This window comes from Patella vulgata, chromosome 7 (genome assembly GCF_932274485.2).
Source record: "Patella vulgata chromosome 7, xgPatVulg1.2, whole genome shotgun sequence".
NCBI lineage: Eukaryota > Metazoa > Mollusca > Gastropoda > Patellidae > Patella > Patella vulgata.
In genome coordinates, this window is record NC_065885.2 from 2,732,031 (window position 1) to 2,748,260 (window position 16,230).

Sequence of the window (16,230 nt, forward strand, 5' to 3'; positions counted from 1 at the left end):
AAGTACGGGTGAATAAAAAATGAAATTAAATGTAATGTAATCAAACTGGATAAACGTGAAACAAACCAAAAGTTACCAGTTTCACAGCGACTTCCGGTATATCCAGTGTTACACTGACAGGAACATGTACTGGTGTCTAAACTTCCAAAATTACAACAAGATGTGTTGTAAATAAATATTATTATTACAAAATTACCACAACATGCTGCTGTTACACCACGTGGTGCTGTTAATAAAAAGAAAATGGGCGTGGCTCTGCCCCTGGGGGTTGGACATGACCCAAAACGAAAGGGGTATTCCTGAGGGTACAAAGAATATGTATGCAGAGTTTCGAGATGATACGTTAAGAAATGCGGCCTGTAGACGACAAACAAATAAATACAAGAAATGGGCGTGGCCCTGCCCCTTGGGATTGGGTATGCACCAAAAACAATAGGGATCATCCTTAAGGTATAAGGAATAAGTATGTAAAGATGATCACTTAAGAATTGTGGCCTGTAGGCGACACACAGACACACAAAAAGAAAATGGTCGTGGCTCTGTCGCTGGGGGTTGGACATGCACCCCAAACGATAGGGATATTCCCTAGCGTACAAAGAATAAGTCTGCAAAGTTTCAAAATGATACGTTAAGAAATGCGGTCTGCAGACGACAAACAAACAAATACAAAAATAATGGGCGTGGCTCTGCCCCTGGGGATCGGGCATGCACCAAAAACAATATGGATCATCCTTAGGGTATAAATCGAGTAAGAAATGCGCCCTGTAGGCGACCCACAGACATACATATACACCCCCTCCCCCACACACACAGATACAGGGACGACGGCATAATAAAGTGTGGACGTATAAAAATAATTCGTCGAAAACTGTAGCCTATATTTTTATACGCCCACATTTTCATGTGGACGTTTATTGTCGTTGCCCCTGTCCGTCCATCCGTCCGTCTGTTTGTGGACACTCTACAGGACACGATTTTTAACCGATTTTGACCAAACTTGAAATATAGGCCTTTCTCCAAAAGATCTCGGTTCCTTTCGATATTGGCATGTATTGGACCATAACTTCATGGATTATGACCCCTGACTGTACGAAAAATCACTTTTTTAGCTTGTAGACACTCTAAAGGTCACAAGTTTGATCCGATTTTAATGAAACTTGAAATACATGTTATAACCCAAATATCTCGTTTACTTGCGATATTCGCACATATCGGATCGTAACTTCCTGAATTATGGCCCGTGATTGTACGAAAAATCGCGTTTAAAAATCGTTTTAATATATCACCATTACAACCTAAAGATGCTTAAGTTCGAATTTCGTGAAAATCGGACAAAAACTGACGGACATAATGGCCGCCCCTTGTACGCAAATAGTGCAAAAATATGGTATATAAAGGTTGTGAACCCTCTAGAGACCATAGTTTTCATCCGATTTGGATGAAACTTTAAAGGAGCTAAATCGCTAACATTTGGGACCTAGAAATTGGCACAAGTGGGTCTCAACTCATATAATACGGTAATATGAATGTATATAAACTGATATACATTCAATGGTTTCCGTTTTTACTCTAATTTCAAATCAGTTATGTTCCGCGAAATAAGCCAGCAGTCTCAAATTTCTAGCGCCTGGTTATTCCAGTCTACATACGCCGTTTGGTTTGGTGCAATATGTTTAGCCTCGTTCCTCGAGTCTCTTGCTAGAACTGGGGCTGAAACGTATTATGGTACACGATTCGTGTACCAATGGTAAAATGTTTATTTTGTCTTAAATATTGGATATCAGAAGCCCATCTTTTTCCGGTAAGATCACAGCATTAATCTTGATTTAAGTTGGCAAATAATTTGTGTTTTCAATGTTGAAGATTTTGGATGATATTGAGTTAGTGACTTAGCTACTTTAAATATATGTTTTTATCATAAAGATCTTGGTTCCTTTTGATAATCACACATATCCGAACGTAACTTCCTGGATAAAAGGCCCTGATTGGTCGAAAAATCGAATTTTTAGCTTGTGGATTCTCTAGAGGTCACAGTTTTTTTTTCGATTTTAAAAACCGTTTAGATGTATCACCATTCCACCATAATGAAGGTTGAATTGGAATTTCGGGAAAATCGAAATGAAAATGACTGCCAAAATGGCCGCTCTTTGTACGCAAATTGTGTATAAGTATGTAATACAAAGGTTATGGACCCTCTAGAGGTCACAATTTTTATCCGATTTTGATGAAACTTAAAACATATCTTTATATTTCAAAACTCTGAGTTCCTTTTGATATTTGCGCATTTCAGACCATAACTTTCTGGATTATGGCCCCTGACTGTACAAACAAATCGTTTTTGTTTTTAGCTTGTAAGCTCTATCCACCGCTTGCAAAACGTGGGCGTATCCTGCCTAGCAGCCGCTGGTTTTCATCGCCTTCACAAGGTTTTAAGGTAATGTGGGATAACTCCGGAATGGATAGTTGTAGAGCCTGACAAGTTTTAATGTGTATTTTAATCAGACTGAATAAAAATTACCAGCTTCACAAAAACTTCCGGTATATCAAGCGTTACACTGACAAAAACATGTACTGGTGTCTAAACTTCCAAAATTACCACAAGATGTTGTTGTTAGACCACATGGTGTTGTAAATAAATATCATTATGTATTCATCTCAAAACATCATCCATAGTCATCTTGACTAACAACACTTGTAGGTTTGGTGAAACGAAATACAAACCAATTCTTGGTATAACGATGGGTACCAAGTCGGCACCACAATTACATAATTTATCAATGTAGAAATTCAATATGACATGGATTACAGATTGTATTTAGAAAATCGATTGAGACAATGTATTTCTTATTTGGAATGAACAAATTGAAAGTGTGCATCCATGCGTAAAGCTTACACACACTACACAATAAACATATATATCCCCGACCGAAATACTAGATACAAGAAAATTCAAATATAACTTACGAAGCTGACACTGTGTACCAGAATATCCCCCAAAACAAACACAAGAACACGCATCAGTAAGAAGAAAGCCCTTAGCACCACAATAACTCGAGGGTAAATTACAAATCTCTGAAAATAGAAAAACACCCACAAATCATACAAAGTACACACACATTCGTTCTCTCATGATCTCAACGCTCGTCACCTAGTTTGAAAAATCTCTGATAAAAACCCTGTAAGGTCTTTATCGAATACGCCAAGCATTCGGCTTAGGGAACTTTCTTAACTCTGAAATGAAAGCTTCCGGAAATCAAAATGAAATGAAATGATATTGGTTATAACGTTCTACTGTTCTGCTCAGACTGCCATACAGTCAGCTATGAGGGAAATTTTGCCGGGACAACGGCGCTACGACCTTCTCTTATATCGATTTCCAACTGCCAAGGGTCCTCTTACGTGTAGGCCAATGTGTACACAGGACCTTGCCATGGTTTTCCGTCCAATCCGAACGACTAGACAGCTGTTCTTTTCAAGCACTCCTTCTTGCACCATTGACAAGGGGAAAACTACGGCGGAAAATTCCGATGAATTTTCTCGGCCAACACCTCCAGGCTGGCGAGCTAAAGTCTTACATACTTGGCCACCGTGGCTACCAGGAACAAAAATTTGTGTATTCCGGTGTGGTTTTCCAATGTCAGTGATGCAGGGCGAAGTGCCTAGTCGTTCGGGTTGGAATTCAATTGCTGTCTGGGCAAAATTGTCCTCATAGCTCACTGTATATAGTATGTCCGTATTCGTAAGGTCAGTAGCTGCAGAATAGTAGGGGGTTCAACCCATTTCATTTTCGACTTCATTAGCCCAGTGGAGGGAGAAGAGTAGGAAGTTGAACCCCATTTCATTCATTCTTTTTTTTTCCCATCATTGTTGTGTAAACTGTGTAATAAACATATATTTCAACGGTAATAAAAATCAAATAGAAACGCGATTTTCGAACAATCCGAGAAATAATCAAAGAAGTTGTAGTCTTCGCTGTGTTAAAACCGAACCCAACAGAATTCTTTCATATAAAAATGAATTTTAAGTTTGATATAAAAATTGTGACCGCTACGTACAACGAGGGACAATAATCCGGGAAGGGTCGGTACAATATGTGCCAAAATCACACCCACCCGATATCCTTAGGACAGGAAGAGATATATGTGGGCGTATAAAATTCGTGGGCGTATGTGGGCGTATAAAAACGGAACTAAATGTATTTTAATCAGACTGGATAAAAGTGAAGAAATCATAAAACTTACCAGTTTCACAGCGACTTCCGGTATATCCTGTGTACCACTGACAGGAACATGTACTGGCCTCTAAACTTTCAAAGGTACCACAAGATGTTGATGTTAGACCACATGGTGCTGTAAATAAAAATTATAATATTATTATTATTTTAAAAACGGAAGACCGGCGAAAGCTGAACAAAGATAGGGTTCGTTCTCTAATTAAAACCTCAATGCGTCATGCCAAAGTTGAAAGATTCCGTTAAAATCAATAATCGCGTTCACAAGTTATTGGCTAAGGGGGGTAACTCCAGAACGAAATATCACGTAACGCTGAATACCACATTAGAAAGAGAGTTATTGTGTCCGAATCGTTTGACAACATTATACAATAAGTGAATAAAATGTTCAAAGAAAGAATTTGTGCCCTTTTTCTTTACGGAGTCCGTAAGGTTGATACGTTTCATAACATGCATGGGGGATCAAAGTAAATAACATCCCAAGGTGTGTTAAAATAAATATTATTATTACACAACACAAGATGTTGTTTGATAACATGGTGCTGTAAATAAATAATTAATGATTGCGACCTTTTCTTTCGATAGACGGAACCATCTCCCATGGCGTATGATTTCAGACCGTAGAATATTGACTTGACATATATTCTGAATGCAGTAATGAGATAATTTGTAAAAATATCCCCCATAGAGTCATCCCCACTAACAACACTTGTAGGTTTGGTGAAACAAATTACAAAAAAAAATATTGGTATAACGATGGGTACCAAGTCGGCACCACAATTACATAATTTATCAATGGTATTTTCAGAGGAACAATTATAGTAGATTACAGATTATATTTAATTTATTAGAAAATAAATTGAAGCGATTCCTAGATGATTTGTCTTCTATTTGGAATGAACAAATTGGCAGTGTCGCAGATTTGAAATAGATAATTGTTCGACGAATTGGAAACAAGGTTTGGTAATCAGGATATACTCTATAAAGCACCATTTACAGTCAGCTTTTCATAAAGAATTATCTTGCTATGAGGGAGAGGCCCCGGGATCCCCTCGCTGGTGTGGCCCTCACGCGGGCAAGTCTAGCGGCATCCGACCCCATGTCCATCAGTGGCGGCGCCAGCCGTCGATGGTTAGAGGGGCAAAGCTGGGGCAAAGTCCAAGGTTAAGGGGGCAAAGGCACGAGCTTCAACTAGGGGTAAGGGTGTCCCCCCAAATTTTTTTGAAAAACAGGTTACCGGAAATGCAGCCTGGCAGTATTTCAGGCACTGATAGTTGAGGTAAAGTGTCAAACGAACGGACTTGCGAACATCGACGTAGCCCACTGACGAGCGCCAAAGTAGGTAGTCTTTACGGAGGGTACGGACCTCCCCCAGAAAATTTGAAAAATAGACTGTCAGAAATAATGTGTGACAGTATTCAGTCAGGCACCGATCGTCCAGATAAATTTAATAGATCTGACCAGATACCGTCCGTCGCCTGATCACTAGTTTATCCAACCAAGGAAAAAATGTCAAACGAACGGACTTGCGAACCTCAACGAAGTAGCGAGTCCTAGTGGACCTCCCTAAGAAAAGTTTTAAAAATAGACTGTCGGAAATGCTGTCTGACAGTATTCAGGCACCGAATGTAATGATAAATAGAGTTCATCAGATGCCGTCTGTCTATCCGACCAAATACTTTTTTTTATTATTTTCTCAAATTATTGAGACCAGATGCCCCCCCCCCCCCCTGTAACCTTGCTGGTTACTTTTGCTTGACTCAAGGCCGAGAGCCTCTAGCCTCTCTTGCGAGGGACTAGATATGGATTACTCTCGAACCTTCTAGACCGCCCGTTGTGAAAACGGTCTAATTCCGGGTATTGTTCTGGCTGTATCGTTGTTTGACTAGTGGTTAGGACTATTCTTCTTTATTTGGTTCGTTTCAAGTTCCACGAGATAAATTATCACAAACTTCCAAATGGTTTAAATAGTTTATAGTTCCGTTAAGCACTTTACAGGTTTACAAAAGATTGGTAATAATCACACGCTTGACAGAATTCAATAACTTATACATAACTCTATGTACGTCTACAGCAATAACTTCACGTCCGATAAATTCCTAACTAGGAATTATCGTACTAGTTAGATTACGTTAATAAACTAACCTGTCTACAAATGTAGAAACGTGTGGGTCAAGACTTAGAGCCGTATCTTGACTTGCTGTACGTACCTGATATCCTTCCTATCGTAGACCAAAATCTAAGACAATCGTTCAAATTAGTTTAGAGCTTATATACCTTATTGTCAATTTCGTGATAAATGACACGTAAATTAAGAACAACTTGCTTACAACTTTTCCTGTCTATAAAGAAGACATATAGGTTGTGATTCACCGAATTTAATGATACGATTTATGTAGAAATGGCAAAGTTACATAGTTGTATCATTAAGCTAATAGAATTCTGTCAAGTTGGTAATAGTATACATACGTTCGTCATTATAATTTACTTCTAATATAGTTAACAGTGTAATTGAACGTCCAAAACCCACAGCTACAAAACTATCATATTTGTGAGAATTCGTTAGACAGCAGCTTGATTCCAGAAGGAGAAAGATGTAGCAATTTCTATCAGCAGAATAGCCCATATCGAGTCTGGCTGGCTAGGGTTTGAGAATGACTTTAGTATTCTAATCTATACTATGTTTGTGTCTATGTATCCGGCTATGCTATATAAAATGTAAAACCGAACTGTTGCATTGTTATAACTACTGAGAAAACAAACGTCTTATGAAAACAGTAAGAAGTAAATACACAACGTGAAGCAGAAGCAAAGACGGCTAGAGACTAATTCTAGACGATCACAAGGCTATTAAGATATGTAGTAAGAAAAGATGCAGGGGTCATACGTAGGATGTGGCGACCGGTCCGCAAACTCCCGCTCTCCACGTCAGACAGAAATGCCCATGGTGCTACATCGTGTACGCATTGACAGTTCGATATAAGAGTAAGTCATAGCGCCGCTGTCCGTGCAAACAAAAATTCTCCCATAGCACACTGTATGGCGTATGCCCGTCTTCATTAGCACAGTCGATGCAGAATGGTAGGACGTCTTACCCCATTTTATTTCATTTCATTTCATTAAAAATAGCAATATATCCAATAATGTTAAATAATATACTAACTGATACCTACCCGTGGTACAGAATTCACCAGTATAGCCATTGAAACAAACACAGGAACATGATGTTATATTGAGAAAACCATTAGAACCACAGACCTGGGGTTGTACATTACACGTCGGTGTTGGAGCTATTTACAGAAAAACAAAACAACATGGAGATAGGGTATATATAAATATTGAAATTTTATATACATCACTATTAAAGACTATATGCATCATTTTAAACAATAGGAATCCCTTGTATTATGAAGATGAATCTCTGATGGGAATATCAGTCCAAAATGGTTCAACACCGTTCTGTATTTACAAAATTATGTTGGACTGAATATTCATAGATCTATTTTAGTAGGTACTTCAATTTTGATTGGCTAAGCACTAAAATCAATCTAATATTATCCAATCAAATTACTAAAATTTGGGTTATATTTTAGTTAAAATTTCGTGAAACAGGCCCCAGAAATGATAGGCCTTTTTAAAATCCAGCTGAATCCAAGCAATTGGTATTTTTGATAATATTTTCTAAACTAAATGTTAAATGATCATATCAGTGTCGATTAATCAGTGAGAAATTTGATAATTAGTGAAAAATGTATATAACGCATGGTTATTGTTTAAAATTATCATATATTATATGATACACAATTCAATTGTCGTTTACTCGAGTTTCACTTTAAATTGAATCTAACGTAATAGTTGATTTTAAAGGAGTTAAGTCTCTAACTCAATATTTTCCATAATATTCGAAATTAAAAACACAAATTAGAATTCAATATTGGTCCATTTCAATCCATATTGATGTTGTTACGTTGCCGTGAAAATGTCGGATCCTAATATCCAATATCTAAGACACAATGAACAAAGAAAAACATATCCTTTTTTACAATACGTCACTAAATAGTAATGCCTGATTCACAAATCATAAAATAATAATTAGGCGTTAACGATTGTCGTTCGGTTTGGACTGTTCGCGAACTCTATTGTGCTTTACAAAGCTAAAACCTACCCGTGATACAGAATTCACCAGTATAGCCATTGAAACAAACACAGGAACATGATGTTATATTTAGGAAACCATTAGAACCACAAACTTGAGGTTGTACAGTACACGTCGGTGTCGGAGCTGTTTACAAAACCCCCCAAAACAACATGGAAATAGATCTGATGTTAATGATGGTATAGACCCGGGTTTGTTTGTTGCGTGTCTGTGTACATTTCATTTTTACAGAGAGAGATTCGGGGTTTAACGTCCATTTGACACAAACCAAGTCATTTCAGAACTAACATATGGTTCAATTTTATTTGAATAATTTGCTTGCGCGTAGGGGTCTTTAGCAGTGTGGGAAAATCGGAGGACGCGGAGAAAACTCACGAGGTTGACAGGCAATCCTACTCCTTGTCACGTACAACCGGAATATCATAACCGCGCCAGTTAAATCAATGACCTTATCATACAAGGAGCACGCGCTAACCATTCGGCCATCCAATCCCCCTTATTTGTCTATGGGAGTTTGATACTAGTCTATATATTCATTAGAACCCTACCCAAACCTTACGCCCTGAGACCCCATGACTCCGCTACATTTTAGAGAGAGAAAACATGTCATGATGTAGCCAAATTTCAGAAATAATAAATAAAGCTAATACAATTTTACCAATTTGACAGAATTGTCCAGTGTATCCTTGGTTACAAGAGCACGTGCATGTCTCCTGTATTAAAGAACCAAATGGTGTACATGCTGTTGGCGATAAATCACATGGTGCTAAAATAAATTTATTCATAAAATAGAATTTTATCTAGAATTTCATTTAAAAATGAATCTTGAGCTGCATTGAAAGGATGCTGTAATAACAGTGCCACCCGTTTCAAAAAAACCCTCTATATTTATTGAAAGTGTTCAACGGAACCGACCATTTATGTTATAAAAGTCTAGTCCTTTAAAAATTATCTTTACATGAATTATTCGAGTCATGAGTTGGTTTCGCATTTGCACCCAAACCAACTTACGATGCTGACACCGTTTCGATGCTACAGTAAACTTACGCGTATCACAAAAACTCAATTTAATGTCGGGTAACTACTTTTTTAAAATCACATAGTAAACATACGCGTATCACAAAAGCCCAATATATTACCGGGTAACTACTCTGTTTTAATCATATAATAAACTTACGCGTCTCACATAAAGTTCCGGAATATCCATTAATACAATTACAGGTACAGCTATTGCTTTCCAGGTTTCCAAAGGTACCACAAGATGTCCCCGTGAGACCACATGGCGCTGTAAATAAAAAACATCCTTCACTTTCCTATAGATCGACAAAAGTTTAGTGATTGAAACAAAGAGACATTTTAGATTTTTAAAAAAAAAACCTTGTAAGTTTGGCATCCTGGTCCATTTTTATTTTAAATCTACTAAACCGGCATTATGTAGGAGCTAAATCTGCCTATTGTGGGCCTTAAATGTTATACAAATTCTTAATTAGACATTTTTTTACATGGCACGACTATAATCATCTCTCGATGTCATCGGATGCCTCCGATTTTCAGTAGATTCGAACACTTCAGTCATTTAATGATTTAAGTTAAAATTGGAGAAGCGAGGCCAATACTCGAATGACCAGTACGGTGGCTACGATCAATACACATATCTTGTCAAAACTACAAACATTGACTACTTCTCCAAAAATAACGTATTTTTCAATATTATTCATTTTGCATTATCTTTTTTTGAAATAGTAAAGCGAGAACGGCCCGCTCTTTAAGTAAATCTTACATAATGGATCTTTAAGTAAATGTCTAGGAATCGATATATAAAATGAGAAGTCATTGCTCCGAACTGGGATAATGAAGACGAGCATACGCCTTTGGATGGACTGTATATGGTAATGAAAACTATATTGAACGCTGCTCCCCAAAGGGCATCGTTTCTTTATCCAAAGGAAACGGAGTCGTTTACGTCTCTCAATCGTTCACCCGTCTCCAACCCATGCGAGATGAACCTCTTATTTGCCTCGTCCAGCAATTTTCCAAGTATATTAATGTCTGCGATATCACTTTATACGGAAGCGGGCGTTAAGCCTCAAGAAAGAAGAAGGAACGACGTTGGTTCCAGTCAGCAGATCAGGCAAGAGCGAATTCAGAAAGAGACCTTAATTTTAGAGATCCGCTAGATTATAATTTGTGCCTTTATATGTATTATATTTATGTTATATAAAGACGTATTTCAAAGAACGCGGTTCTTCTGAGTTTTCGTGTTTAACGACCACAACGTGAAGTCATTGATTAAGTCATCTTAAAGTCCCAATGAAGTCCATTTTAAAAGACAACGTATTCATTTACTTTTTTGAATTATCAGATATCCTCTCACAGCGTCACATAACAACTTTTGGTCTTAGAAGGAACTATTAGAGAGCAGAAATTCACCAGTCACTTCAGTCAGTTATATTAAAGGACAACTCGTGTTTTCCTTTTGCGTTCGTCACTTCCCTTTCTTGAAAGTTTCATAACGCATCTATCGTAGCAATGATCTCTGTGTTAAAATTATATTTGGAACGTGTTTAACCAGTTCTATCACATATGTGATAATGACTGGCACCAATCTGGTCTTTTAAGTTGATAAAGACATAAACATTAGGATAGAATACGGAAAACACAAGCGCTATGTCAACAGCAATCTGATTGAAACACAGATCATATTTCGTTTTTGTATTTCAAAATTTCGTTTTACTTGTCTTTACTAAACTAGGATCTGGAAGAGTTGTTATATAACACGCATTCTGGTTGATGTGATGGATTAGCCAATGAAACGGTCTGTTGCAGCGGGTTGTTGACGTGTGATACACGGAAGTGTGGGTATCCTACTAGTAACATCAACGCTGATCGGTTAATCAAATGTCTGACGTCATAGGGTCAAAAGCCACTCGTATGCCCCCTTACGCGACAACCACTACAACTGTTCAGATGTTTGAAGGTATAAAAAAACAAAACGAAATATATATCTGTATGTTAATCAAATTGTGTCCACCGATGCTGAAACAGCGTTGACAAGGTTTTTGGAAAAGTGGTATACATATCGATAGGGTCCGTCATCTCATGTCCTCCATAATCCACAACAAGACTGTAGCGCCAGTTGCGACAAGAGGAGGTAACTCCGGAATGGAAGGTCGTGAAACGCGAAATATAAATAGTGAAATTGGAGACTCTACCTTCAACACAAACGAATCGTGAATGTTATCCAAAAGAAATACACCCATATACTAATATCTACAAGACAATGAATGATATACCTTACGTATTTGACACTGTGTACCAGAATATCCCTCAACACAAACACAAGAACACGCATCAGTAAGAAGCTGACCTTTAACACCACAATAACTCGAGGGTAAATTACAAATCTACAAATCTCTGAAATTAAATTTAATAGAATATAATATTTACACGACATGCACGGTTATTAAAAAAAACCAATGCAACGTTTATTGATATACGCATTTCTATCAATCTGAAACAATTTTAGTATAATTCATTTCCCAGGTACGTAATTATTTACAAAAATTATAAGTACATTGTTTAAAATTAGAATTATATAAAGAGATATTTTAAAAATCACACAAGGAAGGATGTATATCATCAATGGGGTCATGGCGGCTAGGTTGGTAAGACGCTGGCTCGCTAGCCTGGACGTCGGTGTGTTCCATTCCTGCATTGACCCAGAAAGTTCATCCAGGTTTTCTAGCGTGGATCCCCCTTGTCAGTGATGCAGAACGGGGGGTCTGACAAGGACAGCTGTCTAGTCGTTCGGATTGGACGAAAAACCGAGGTCCCATGTACACATTGGCGTGCACGTAAAAGATCCCTTGGCAGTTGGAATTCGATATAAGAGTAGGCCGTAGTGCACTTGTCCGTCTCCATTAGTCCAGTTCGGAGCAGAACAGTAGGACGTTAAACCCCATTTCATTTGTATATCATCAAAGAATGGTATTGTGCAGCTACTGTGTTATCGGTTGATAGAGTCGTTTGCCAGTCCACTGTTAGTGTCATCTTTCCTCATCACTCGGCAAACCTCGTCAGATTCCGTTACTCTACATCTAGCCTCGGGTGTATGACGGCAAGAGACATGTACCTATGCCTATACAATTGCGATGTGGCACCGGTTTATTTATTAGGAAACTTGCCGCTTTTAAAAAATAAGTTGTCAAAATTGCGTCGTTCGAAGCATGTGTAGAATTTTTAATGCAAAAGTGTCATTTTTTGAAGAAAATGGGATAAACTTGAAATAAAAACAGCTTCAGACTCCGTTGGAAATCCGGGAACTTAAAAGTAGTTCCAATGGCGGACTTCGTCATACAGCCTTGGCTAGATGTAGGGTACTGGAATCTGCTGAGGTTTGCCGAGTGCTGTTCTCATAATATTCAGCTTAGATGAATTTAGAGATATTTTTTTATGACATTGGTTTTGCAAGATTGATATTTTTAGATTTGTATTTGGACATTGGTTGTTCTAGATTTGTTTTTCGTTGAAATGTAAATGCAATTTTTTGATTTCGAAAAGAAATTTTATCCTTATATAAAAATACAATTAAATTAAACAGAGATATAATTTAAAAATCTGATATGTCAAATGTCTGATTTGTAAACAAATATTGATTCTAAGACACAAATGTTAATTTTAGTACACAAATATCGAAATACGACAACACACGAAGAAAGGGGATTTTACTATGAATTAAGAACACTGAATAAAGAGCTGTTTGGTGTTCCATACTCGAGTATTACCTAATTGGACGGGTACATGTTCTATTCAGTTTCATTGGGCGATATGACGTTAAGTTCGGATCACGATTTATGTTGTTAGAATACAATCTGATTAAAACACAGATCCTAATTCGTTTCGTTTTATATAATTCAAAATTTCGCTTTACTTGTCATCACAACACTCGGATCTGTAAGAGTTGTTATAGAACAGGCCTTCTGGTTGATGTGAGGAGTTAGCCAATGAAACGGTCTGTTACGGCGAGTTCTTGGTGTGCTGTGTACGGACCTGTGGGTAAACACCCTGCACGTTTCAAGTCAGTAGCTTGAAGCGTATATATGGTATTAGTGTCAGTGGCTTGTGGCACGAAGTAACAGTATATTGTCGCATACACAATATATTATGTCAACGCTTGGGCGACATAATATATTGTGTTGACGCTCCAAGCGTGTTAGCATATTAGACCTGTAGACTCAGTGGAATGTACGCGTCATCAGAGCGGATCCAGGGGTTGGACCATGGGGACCGGTCCACCCCCTTAACAATAGAAAGTGTCCCTGTAAATAAAAGAGGGCATCCTTATCAGAAAAAGGGCACCTGTGATGTCAGAATTTCAAAAAAGGGCACTTTTCTTTCGGATTAGGGTTAGGTTTAAGAATTTGGGGGGAGAGGTTAAGTCTCCACATAAGCACTGACCTAGGATGATGAAAAATTAGTTCGTGATATTTCCTAGTTTTATTAAAATACATACAATACATTAGATTTATATACAAAGGCGATTTCACTGTTTATTGGTGTTGGTGGCGCTGATGGTCTTCCTTGGGTGGTGCTTCTGGTATTCTGGTATTGTTGTTTCTGAAGAGAAAAGAAAATAAATTTGAGGCTCTCGGGAGAGAGCCACATTAGTGTGTTTCCTACAACGGATTGGATTTTATAAAAAAATCGTGTTTGTTCCACATCACCGGGTTACGGCTAGGGATTCTTATATCTACTTGATTTTAATTACTAACGGTTAGGCATAGGATTTGATATATGGTTTGTTTTGGGTCAGGGTGGAGACTGGTCTTATTTAATCTAATTTACTGTGCACTAGGATGTCGTTCAGATTTTTATTTTTAGAATATGCAATTATAAGTTTCTGTGTGAATATTTTCGGGTGATTTTCTTGGAGATCAGTATAGTGTTTTCTGATGATTTTGGACGCACTTGCTGCTGTTGCGCTAAATGGAACTACAAAAGGAGCTATTGCGCTAGCCGTATGAATATTCAAACCTAGGGGGGCTGTTGTTTTCAATTTGTCAATCCAGAATTTTTCTCTTGTTAGCCTAAACGTTTTAATTTCTTCTGAAGTTTCAAAGTCGCTCTTGGTCTTTTCTATTGGCGTGACAATGAGATCTGAAATGTCATGATTTGGTTGGTTGAAATGAATTGAGACAGGTTTGTCTTTTTTGGTGACTATGTCAGACCGGTGACCGTTAATTCTTTCCCTAAGTGCATTTTGAGTCTCCCCTACGTATTGCTTGTCACATTTTCTGCATGAGATAAGATAAATTATGTTTGAACTACTGCATGAAAGTTGGTCTAATATTGGGAATTTTGTGCCAGATGTTTTGTTATGGAAATGGTCGGATATGTTTAAGATTTTGCATGTTTGACATCTTGGATGGCCACAAATATTGGTTTTATGTGCTGATTGTATATTATTTGTTTCTTTTGCGGCAAGCTCAGCTAGAGTGTTGTTTTTTATACGTCGTAGATAGCGTTTGGAGTATCCCCTTTCCCGTAGTTTGCTAAATACCAATGTACATGCTGACTCAAAGTCGGTCTTCTGAGTACATATCCTATGAAAACGGAGAATCTGAGATTTTATGATGCCAGAGAATGTATGTTTTGGGTGAAAGGAGCTTTTGAACAATAATTGATGTGTGTCGGTTTCTTTGAAAAATACTTTAGTTTCCAATTGGCCTGTGATTTTGGTTTTGTTACTTTTAAAAACGGTAGTATCAAGGAAATCTATGCTGTTATGGCTTACATTTGCGGTTAATTTGATAGATGGATGATGATTGTTCAGGATGTTGAAAAACGTCCAAAATTCGTCTAGTGTGTAGGTCCAGACTATGAAAACGTCATCTAAAAACCGCCCATAGAAATCTGGTTTTAATGGACAGAGTGGCAGAACTTCCCTTTCCCACTCCGCCATGAAGAGATTTGCATAACTCGGGGCAAATCGTTTTCCCATCGCAGTTCCGGAAGACTGAAGGTATACTTGGTCGTTAAAAGCGAAGTCATTCCTCCTCAGACAAATGTTGAGTAATTTGAGGATTTCTTCGTCCGGCCTGGATGCTTGCGGGTTCCTAAGAAATGCTTTCCTAACTGCTTCAATACCTATGTTATTATCAATGTTCGTGTACATGCTTTGTACGTCGATTGATATTAAAACGGTGTGTTCGGGGACTCTTAACTGTTTGATTTTCTGAATGAAATCGTTAGTGTCTTTAAGGTAGGATGGGTGTTGGCATGCTAGGGGTAATAAGAAATGGTCTATATATTGTGATACGTTGTATGATTCGCTGCCACAGTCTGATATTATTGGGCGTCCCTTGGGTATTTTATTAGGTATAAACCATTCTGATTCTGGATTTTTATGTATTTTTGGTAGTGTATAGAGATGTCTTTGTCGGCAGTCAGATTTAGCAGATAGATAATCATATTGTTTTGCTGTTATGTATTCCTTATCCTGCAATTCATATAAGATGTTGTTTATTAAATTTGCGGTGTCCTTAAAGATTGGTTGGTCTAATTTAGTGTAATGTATAGGATTACTTAATTGTTTTTCTGCCTCTGAGATATAGTCTGCACGATTCATTATGACACAACACGAGCCTTTGTCGCTTTTCTTAATTATTATGTTTTTGTCCTTTTTAAGGGTGTTTAATGCCGTTTTAGTTGCTCGGTTGAGATTTGGTTTTTGTGACTGTGGTTGAATGGATGATATTTCTATATTCATTTCGTCGAAAGTTTTTAGGATGGCTGGTGATAATGACTTTTTAGGTGGTTTCCATGTGGATTTTACTGTGAATAA